Source organism: Haliotis rubra, unplaced genomic scaffold, assembly GCF_003918875.1.
Source record: "Haliotis rubra isolate DU_JTF1 unplaced genomic scaffold, ASM391887v1 Scf816, whole genome shotgun sequence".
Lineage (NCBI taxonomy): Eukaryota > Metazoa > Mollusca > Gastropoda > Lepetellida > Haliotidae > Haliotis > Haliotis rubra.
The window spans coordinates 41,881-52,230 of NW_025767542.1; the positions used below are offsets into that span (position 1 = coordinate 41,881).

Below are 10,350 nucleotides of genomic sequence, written 5' to 3' on the forward strand. Positions count from 1 at the left end.
GTTGGTCTTGTACCCTTGATGAATTGGCGCAGTTCGTCAACACCTTTACCCCTTTTCTTCTACTTTTCTCTGCAATAGCTCCATAGTGCTTTCTTGAACCTGTATGGATAAGTGTTCCTATGGCAAAGACATAGGCTTTTCTTGTTTAAGGAGAGAAAAAAAATATTAGTGTCCCCGGGCACCGGGGAATGCGACTGAAAATAGGGACCCGGGTGAGGATTAAATAAACAAAATAACAGACATATGCACTTGACATGTAGTTGGTAGCTGATAGTATCTATCGAATGACAGTTGGTGTAGTTTCATACCCATCCACGGTATACGCAATCTTTACATCTTTGTCCCCTCTTGTTGCTGGCAATCTACAGTCCGTTTGAGTCAGAAACGGACCGATGAATTGCAAATGTTATCATTGTACAAAATTGCTACATAAATATAAATAGTACACATGTTTATCATTTACTAATACCCAACAGCTTTCTTATATTTGAAAATTTTCCGGACTCCACCAAAAAAGTTGTTTAGGAAACTATCATTATTGAAAACGCAAAAGTTGTTATCTGTCGCGGCGGGGTGAAACCGCAGAAACGGAACAGCCAGTCATGGCGGGGGGACATCTCAAAATCTATTCCGGGAGACCTGTCGGTTCCTCGTCCGTCGTATTGTCATAGTCACGACTTAAAGGGATTACAAGTGGTGCCACAGTTGCCTGTTGTAAGCCATCCCGAGACCAGTAACCTTGTTCAATGACGTTAGTTACCTTGTTGACACAGTTTTGCTGGAGCAACCAGCATGGAGAATGATGAGTCTCTCTCCTTTCCCTAGAGGCAACTTTCTACGTGACCCCTTATCAACCACATCGGGTACCCACTGACTGCTGGCAGTGTGCGAGGCATTGACCCAGGTCTCGTCCAAGTACACTGGCTCGAACCCTTCCTCGCGCTTCTTCTTTATAACACTGAGAAAATTATTTCTCAAGCGAACGATATCAGGGCGTTCACAGAGTACTGACCTATTCTCCCCCGAAATTTTCTTATAACGATACCCGAAAGAGTGTAAGAGTCGCCAGAGTGTGTACTTTGATACTCTGATGTTGTATTCTTGCTTCAAATGCTTTTAAAAAAATTTCAGCGACATGTATTTGTTTTCAGAATAGAGCTTGTTGATAGACTGCCTTACAAGGTTCTTTTGAAAGTTGTCCAAATGTTTTAATTTGTGTGATTTTGACACGACCCCTACCTGCTTCGCATCACCCTCACAATGTTTGTGTTCCAGAAAATTTGTCAGTACCCTTGCTGATACTCCTAAAGCTTTTGCTGCCGGCTTAATGAATTTATTAATGGCATAAAATGGTTTGCCCCTTTCGGCTTCAGCACGGAAAATATCTTACACTTTAATCATCAACTGTTTCACGTCAGCATTCAACTTCATTTTTCATCAGGCATGTGTATCCCGTGCACGACGAGATAGTGGCTGTTCCGTTTCTGCGGTTTCATCCCGCCGCGACAGATAACACCTTTTGCGTTTTCAATGATGATAGTTTCTTAAACAACTTTTTTGGTGGAGTCCGGAAAATTTTCAAATAACTAGGATGTAACAGAGCAGTCATTGAAGTGAGATATAGTTTAATGATAATTCACCTATATCGCATAGGGTTGTAAATGCCTGCCATTATCGATCGGGGTATTAGGGTGTTAAAAATGCGACAATATCATACAAAGTGACCACAGTACATGCGTGAGCTCAACCTGCTTTTCACATGAACTCCCCGTCGGAGGTAGTGACTTCAAGTCATATCCCAAAATATAGTGAATGATCCATGGATGTATAGCAGTTCTATCTGGAATTATCAAGACGGTAGTCTGTCTCACAGTCCCTGAACCACATTATTTTCCCTACAGCCTAGCCTTCCCTGTAGTGCTAAACCCTAAACGAAGCAAGTCTAGATTTCCCCAGGTTCTGAATCTCTGGTCTCCCTGGGGCTCCTTTTCAATTTAAATTGGCTTGTTTGTTACTATCCAAATTTTATATATTCAGAGACTAAGCCTTAGTCTATCAAGACGGCTGTGGCTATATTTAGACAATCGGCGTATAAGGCGAAGGGCGGATTAGTGAATTTCTCCGTATAAACAGACACGAGTCCCAGTTGACACTAGTATGCCCCTTACGTGAATATCATCCCACAAAAATCTCCTTCAACGGTGTATTAGTAATGCAATAGAGCATTTGTACAGCGCCTTTCCAAGCTAAATGTCATGCTCAAGGCGCACAAAATGTCAATAGAGTCAACAGAAAGCTTCCCGGAAGAGATGAGATTTTAAGAGACTTCTGAATCTGGGATAAATAGAGCAGGAACGGATGTGACGAGGCAGATCATTTCATTCTTTAGCAGCAGCTAGCGTAAGAGAAGGGGCGTTGTCCAAATCGTGTGAGCTTGACTATTAGCACATTGATTATTACGAGATGAAGCTGCCATGTATCAATCAGTGACTCGCCGGGCATTGAGTAATGTAAGGGCAGAAACTACGTGTCAAATACTACAGACTGTAGGCGGTCGCCTGTGTCAGGGCAGAGCACAGTGACATATCCCGGATATATTAGCTGTGGAAGGACAGAGCTCAGTGACATATCCCGGATATCTTAGCTGTGGAAGGGCAGAGCTCAGTGACATATCCCGGACATCTTAGCTGTGGAAGGGTAGAGCAGAGCTCAGTGACATATCCCGGACATCTTAGCTGTGGAAGGGCAGAGCTCAGTGACATATACGGAATATTTAGCTGTGTCGGGGCAGAGCTCAGTGACATATCCCGGACATCTTAGCTGTGGAAGGGCAGAGCTCAGTGACATATATGGGATATTTAGCTGTGGAAGGGCAGAGCTCAGTGACATATCCTGGACATCTTAGCTGTGGAAGAGCAGAGCTCAGTGACATTTACGGGATATTTAGCTGTGTCAGGGCAGAGCTCAGTGACATATCCTGGACATCTTAGCTGCGGAAGGGCAGAACTCAGTGACATATACGGGATATTTAGCTGTGTCGGGGCAGAGCTCAGTGACATATCCCTGGACATCTTAGGACATCTTGTGTGGAAGGGCAGAGCTCAGCTGACATATACGGGATATTTAGCTGTGTCGGGGCAGAGCTCAGCGGCATATACTGGACATCTTAGCTGTGGAAGGGCAGAGCTCAGTGACATATCCCGGACATCTTAGCTGTGTCGGGGCAGAGCTCAGCGGCATATACGGGATATTTAGCTGTGTCGGGGAGGAGTTCAGTGTGGCAGACATCTTAGTGTGGCATACTGGACATCTTTTAGGATGCCGACATCTTAGCTGTGTCAGGCAGAGCTCAGCGGCATATACGGGATATTCTGAGGACAGTGTGGCATAGAGTTCAGTGTGGCATACACCTGTCAGGTCTGAGGACAGTGTGGCATAACCGTCACACACCTGTGTCAAGGCACAGTACAGTACCGGACATATATACAAGTGGCATATACAAGAAATACTCAAGGTAATGTTTATTTGTTCATGGAGCAGGCATTTTTGAGTTCATATGTGTAATTTTTTGGACGAATGCCATCCTCGATAATCTCCAGGGCATTAGTCCCGATATATCTCCATTAGAACCCTGGATGCATCTACGGCTCGGCCCGATAATTGTATTACCTCCTTTTGCTGGCTCCGCTTTCTCACAGAAGCCAATTACATAAGCCGTTGCAACCGAGCTTGCCACCTGAGTGTCAACAAAGCCGTGGGTTGCTCGCTGTGTTCACACAAAACGGGGAATGCTTGAAAGCAAATATATTTTCCGCTGCCCGTGTTAATGGAGAAGAAAACGTCCTTCCATCGCAGAAACGTTTCTATGTTGAAACGAGAACACACCCTATCGAAGTCAACTGTTTCCGATGAAGCGGAAGTGACACAAAGTCAGCCGCCTAACCCGCTTAGCCACCAACAAAAGTACTAGAATCTGTACTTTACTAAGAAAGTGTAATCCCAAATATAACATATTTGTGTGCTGGAGATTAGGTGCCTGACTCTGAGGGTGTTGGTTCGAATTCCGGATGTGACTCAACCCAACAAAAGTCCTAGAATCTGTTCTTTACCAAGAAAGTGTAATCTGAAATATAACCTATGTTACATTTGACCACTTTCTAAATGGCATTGTATAATCATCATCTTGATTTCTTTACACACCATTGTCCCTGTAACTCCTGGCTTACCTAAAAACTTCTCAGTGTCTCTTATATCTGGCTGGGGTATGAGTGGCATCATTCTGTGCAGAGTTGCCCCCCTTCGCCACGCCAAAACTTATGATCTTGGTTTCGCGTCCATTTGATTCTTAGTTTGTCAGCGCAATACCAGTGTTCGTTAATTTTACTGATGTGGTAGATGCCTGAGACCTGCATCCGTGTTTAAAACTCCCCAAATTCCAAGCCAGACAGACGGACTGGTAACTTTTAAAAATTACCAGTCCGGATACAAACTTAATTGCCTGTCCGGTTTTCAACAATGAAAATAAATCAGGATTGTGAATACTTTACGCCAATGGAGAAGGTTCCGCCTCCACGATAAACAGCCAGGACACGTGCAATCAAGTCCAAACACTTTATTATCGAAGCCAAGGCGACACACAGACAACCCGAAGAACCGAACATAAAACTGGGAAAGCGAGTTTATGTTTAAGGGCGATAACTCTAAGAGTCATTGTGTTAACTCGCTTATAACTAACTGCCAACTGGCGTAACTTCTCCTTCTTTCGTCTTCAAAATTTATGGATGGGATCCACACATGTATCCATATGAAAGGGGAATACAAAATACAACGGGCCTATGCGGTAGAATATGATCACTAAAGTTAATAACAGTAAACAAATGGTAAATCGTCGTTTACACTCTTTGGAACAAATATGTCCTGTAGTGGTGGATTATAACACTGACAAACTGAAAAGGAAATGAGAGACCATCACTGAGTAGACTGCCCTCCAGTCTCGGGGATTATTCTGTCCCATCACATTGTATACAAGCAAATGATATATGGAACACAGTATCACCATAGGATGCTCACACACATTAATCTAGTAAAGGATATAGTCTGAGAGGTGGCATGGCATCTGACGAGTGCGACTGGACCGACACAACTTTGGAGACATAGAAGGTTCTGTTTGATCGATAGGGGAGTCTGTTGAAGTATCTTCTGGATAGTCAGTGTTGCCAGTAGTGCGATACGGGTGTGAATTCACTTCAGCATAATAGGGGTCAGCTCTCTCTGCGGGTGTAGGGGGCTCCATGATGACATCTGGTATAGGAGGAGGTTGAGGAGGAGGAGGTAGAGACTTTGGGAATCTGTCATGTTCATCTCCCACTGGCAGATATTGGAGATCAGCCGACAAAGTGGATGCTTGTTGCAGTGAAGGTTTTGTAACAGAGTAACTAGAGTAGAGTTAGATCCATGTCATGTATAGGCAACTGAGAGTTTGTGTGCTGGTTGCGTTGTGTCCACATTTCCCTGGCGGAGAAACCTCTGGTTCTGATCCGTGAGTTCAGACGTGCAGTGGCAAGAGATAGGTTGAGGGGCGAGACGTAACTGCACTGAGGGTCTTGACGCAGTAACTCAGTTATGAGTTCTTGAACAGCTCTTTCTGCAACTGGGTTCTTATTCTTGTTCTTGACTCGATCGATTTCAATAACTACACCATTTTGTTTCATAAACCTGTCATTAACATAGGCTACAAAACCGGAGCTGGATCAGTTCGAATGACAGCAGGCGGTCCATCCATTGGGTGAACTTCACTGCACAAAGCAATAATTGCGCTGCGGAGTGTGTCGTGACGCTCGTCATCGAGTAGACAGGACAGTGTAAGAGATTTGACACATTCCCGGACTACAAGTATGAATTGGCGGTTGCGGCGAACAACGTCCGCTGCGAAACTGATTCCAATAGTATCAGGCGGGTCTCCAGTGGACTGTTGGATCACTGTATGTGGTAAACTGCGAAGTGATTGACATCTATGGCAACTGGCAGTGGTGTCTTCAATAGTCTTGTGAAGATCCAAGGCATAGAAGTAGCGCTGTATGACCTGTTTCAACTGGTGATTGGTCGGATGATTGAGTTGAATGTGTAGGGCAGTCAGTAATCCGCTGACAATTTCACGTGGTACAATGATCCGTTCTCTGTTAGACGTGAAATGCTCCTCCTTGACAACAACAAGTAAGCCGTCCCGCGCAATGGAAGCGACCTGTAGGTAACGTTTAACGACCCTGATGTTAGTCAACTTCTTGGACGGACGTGTACCTTGAGTGAGATGGGCATGTGTGCGTCGAAGATCACTGGACTCCGACTGGATGGATTTCCAGGCAGCTCTGCTTGTGAATGGTAATCTTGACTCTCCAGTGTTAAATTACATTTGTGACGTCATTCCATTGTCTGTTCGCTCCATTACTTTTCAGGAATGGAGCGATGTGTACCAGTTTCAAAATAAAACCTTCATTTTGTCATTTTGACATTTAATTTTGATAACAGCAATATTCCCAATACTTCGAATGTAATTTAAGTAGGGTAATATCCTCGTAACGCTCCATTCCTTAAAAATAATGTGCCTCGGCGCCTCCGGGGCCTCGGCTCCATTATTTTTAAGGAATGGAGAGTTACTCGGACATTACCCTCTACATAAAGTCCTGAATGGAAGTGGTACGGACAACCGAATCTTCCGTACGAGCCACGAAAGAGCAAATTTGACAAGTAGGTTCATGGCAATCTGGTGCATTTCTGCTCGCAAAATCCGAAGGCAGGTTTGCGGCACCTGCAAGGTGACGAAGAGATGCTTGATGGTGGCTCACAATGGAGAGGAAAGTGTACACTCGCGGACTGGCAGAAAATTCTCCCCTGCACAATTTCTCAAAGGCTTGCACACAAGGCTTACTGTCAGTGAGAACACAAGTCTTATGCTTTGACTGGATCATGTAAGCGCTGAAGTGTTTGACGGCTAAAGCGATGGAAAGTGCTTCTATTTCACATGGTAACCACTTCACTTGATGACCTCGGAGCTTGGAGCTGAAGAAACTGGCAAGGAGAGGCTTGTTGTTTCGAGTAACATAGAGGGTAGCACCAACACCCTGTCTCTTAACCGAACCATCGGTGACAACCCATAACTGGTCACCAGTACGTGGAAGAGTGAGTACACGACAATTTGAGAGAGCCCTCTGAGAATCCCTGAACAGTTGGATGAGATCTTCAGTCCAATGCATTTGATCAGTTGACTGCTTTCCGGCAATAGCATCATCAAGGGGTGCCAGGAAAGATGAACAGTTGGGAATAACTCGTGCCAGCACTTTGTATGTCCCTACATAGGACCGGAGTCCTTTCACTTTCTCAGGAGGAGCACAAGCAGACAATGTAGAGATCCGATGAGGGCTTGCAGAGATCGTACCGTTTCTCCAGATCCAACCGAGGATGGTTGTTGATGTGGGTACAATAATGGTCTTCGATGCAGAGAGATTGAGACTGTTCTTGTGAAGAGTCTCCAGCAGAGGTTTCCAATTGTTGTATAGATCATCAAGTGAATTACCACCACAATACAGGTCATCAGCAAGTTTTACTACCACCCCTTCTTCAAGTAGGTCACCAAGTACACGGCACATCAACTCCTCCAAAGCAGTCTCGGATCCAGGCATGCCCATTGCAGATCTTGCATACATTCGTACACCTCTGAAAGGGGTTGCTACACCACAGAACTTCATGGAGTCACGAGCTAAAGGTATCTGGTAGGAGGCGTTGGTGAGATCCGTGGAAATGAGGAATCGCCACTGAGCAATCTGTCGTAGAGTGGAATCAACATCTGGGAGAAGTGATGGTTTGGGCTATGAATATCGACCGACATCTGCGAAAGCTGTAACTAAGTGAAAGCCGCCCTGAGGTTTCTTCACAAGAAAGGATGGGTTAAGGTACTCAGCAGTTGCCCCAACATCTTCGGGTCGAACAAACACTCCTTTAGCTTCAAGATCGTTGAACTTGGATTGCAACCCTTCAAGTTTATCTCTGGCATACTGGGGTACTCTACCTTTCCTTTGGGGAGGCAACACAGGGCCCATGTTGACTGCAGCATATACAGGACCAGAAGCTCCATTATAACCTTTGAAGTTGGGATCAAAGACATCGTCATACTCATCAAGTAAGGTTCTGAACTTCTGCAACGTATCTGGGGGTAGGGCATGATCCGGATCCAACTTAACAGCTTGAGAGAAACCACATTGCTGCTTCTTCTGGAGTGACACATTTTGGCTAGTGATGACAGAGTCTGTGGGTGGTACTTTGTCGGGGGCATCTACGACATGTCTCACCTGGCAGAAGTGTGCATGTTTCAATGACAAAGGCTCATCCGTCAGGTTCGGGATGCGTATCCGTCCGCAGACACTGGGAACGATGTCAACCTCTGGCCAGTTTTGTTTCCGGATGGGAAAGTTCTCAAGCCTAGGTTCCAGGGCGAGATGGTCATCATGTGTAGTGAACTCCGGGAGGAACTTCCAGCTCGACGTAGTCTCCTGGCCAAATAGTGGTGGGACTGAGGACTTGAGCGCGTCTAACAGTGTGTTGATCAAGCTTTGACTCCTTCCCTGAATGGCTGTAATCAACGATGACACGTTCACCTCGAAAGATTTGTTGCCTAGCGGGTCTGGCATAAACATCATTCAATTCCATAAAGGGAATGCCTGCTAAAATGTCGACATCCAAATCCTCAACAACAAGACCCTCGAATGTGAATTCATCCTGGCCTCGAACGAAGACAGCACTAACTCTGAGGGGCGAAACACCATCTGCTTGCCTGGCTGACTGGGTGCTAATCTTGACGTCAAGATCCAAGTTCTTTGCCACAGATAACTTCACCATGTTCCCGGTGGCACCACTGTCCAAGGTAATGCGTGCCAAGTGATGTTGGTAAAAGGTATTGAGGCAGGGGGACTGAGATACTTGGACTCTCATCACACCGACTGGTTTCTCATACTCTTTAACGTCGCAGTCATCATCAGGGTTTTGGTCATGACTATCGTGGGAATCGTCCTCAAGGGCAAGTACGATCTGTCGAGCCTTAGCTAGATAACGTTTATCACTAGCCGGAAGGTAACTGCACTCACTCAGAAAATGGCAATCAGGTCTGTCAGCCAACTTGCACAAAGGACAAGACTTGTCAGTTTTCTTGTGAGGGAAACGGCTTGAGCGAGAGTGTTGTCGTTTGTCCTGAGTAGGGAATGACGTTGCAGTTCTCATAACTTTCATGTCTTGATTAGTCATAATTTCATCCTGAAGGGAGGACATAGCTTGAGAGATTTCAGGCTTTATGGATGCAAGGGTACGAGAACTTAGTTCAGTGCCATAGCGTTGCTTAACCAATTTGGGTAAGTCCTTATGTATGAGGCTAAGCCACGTGAGCACAATAAAGTTCTCAAGAGATGGGGATAATTCTTCATCCTCAATGATTTCTTCCCCATGGTGTGTGATATTACCCCCAGTCTTCATCAAGTTATCTTCAACAAAGGCAACCAGACGCTGGTAAAGGTCTTCAGGACGCTCATCTGGTAACAAAGAAATGTTGGCAAAGTCCAGAAAATGTGATCCAGTTTACTGAAACCCGTAATGTAAACGTATTTCCTGCCAAATGTTGCTGAGAGAGGTTGACTTCTTGACAATGGTGCTTCTAGCAATAACAGGGCAATAATTGGCGATCTGGCCAAGCATAAGTTCAAGCATTGTCACTTTCTGTTCAGAAGTACGACGAATGGCTATTTCAACATCATCTCCATTGTTTACAAAACCACGTCGAGGGTTATCACGAGTTTTCTTCGTCCAGGTCACACCATCCACCAAATAGTGTGCAAAATTCTGGTCTAGTGACAGAGTGTAATGGAGATTTTGTTTCCAGTTCTCAAAGGAATTAACTGTCTCAGATTTTGTAAGACACCATTGCTTCGGGGCTCTATGTGTATGCGCCATTTTGGACAGTTACAACGATCACACGTGCTATCCAACCAATATGCTGACTGACTGACCGTTTACGTTTTTAGTAGTTACCGGGAAGCGTAGGTCATGTAGTTAATCTATATCGCTGCCACCACGCCAATGGAGAAGGTTCCGCCCCCACGATAAACAGCCAGGACACGTGCAATCAAGTCCAAACACTTCATTATCGAAGCCAAGGCGACACACAGACAACCCGAAGAACCGAACATAAAACTGGGAAAGCGAGTTTATGTTTAAGGGCGATAACTCTAAGAGTCATTGTGTTAACTCGCTAATAACTAACTGCCAACGTGGCGTTACTGTCTGTAGGCATCGCAATGAACACGTAGCACT

General features: G+C 45.2%; 1 protein-coding gene across 1 annotated transcript in view; it reads left to right on the forward strand.

The window, feature by feature from the left end:
• The first annotated feature begins 3,401 nt into the window (after window positions 1-3,401).
• The window catches only part of LOC124261927 (CCR4-Not complex 3'-5'-exoribonuclease subunit Ccr4-like), a 39,818-nt gene continuing 32,869 nt past the window's right edge, over window positions 3,402-10,350 (forward strand). Inside the window, exon 1 of the mRNA XM_046696290.1 lies at window positions 3,402-3,514. The gene's annotated coding sequence lies outside the window, so the exon portion shown is untranslated. The remainder of the gene's footprint in view (window positions 3,515-10,350) is intronic.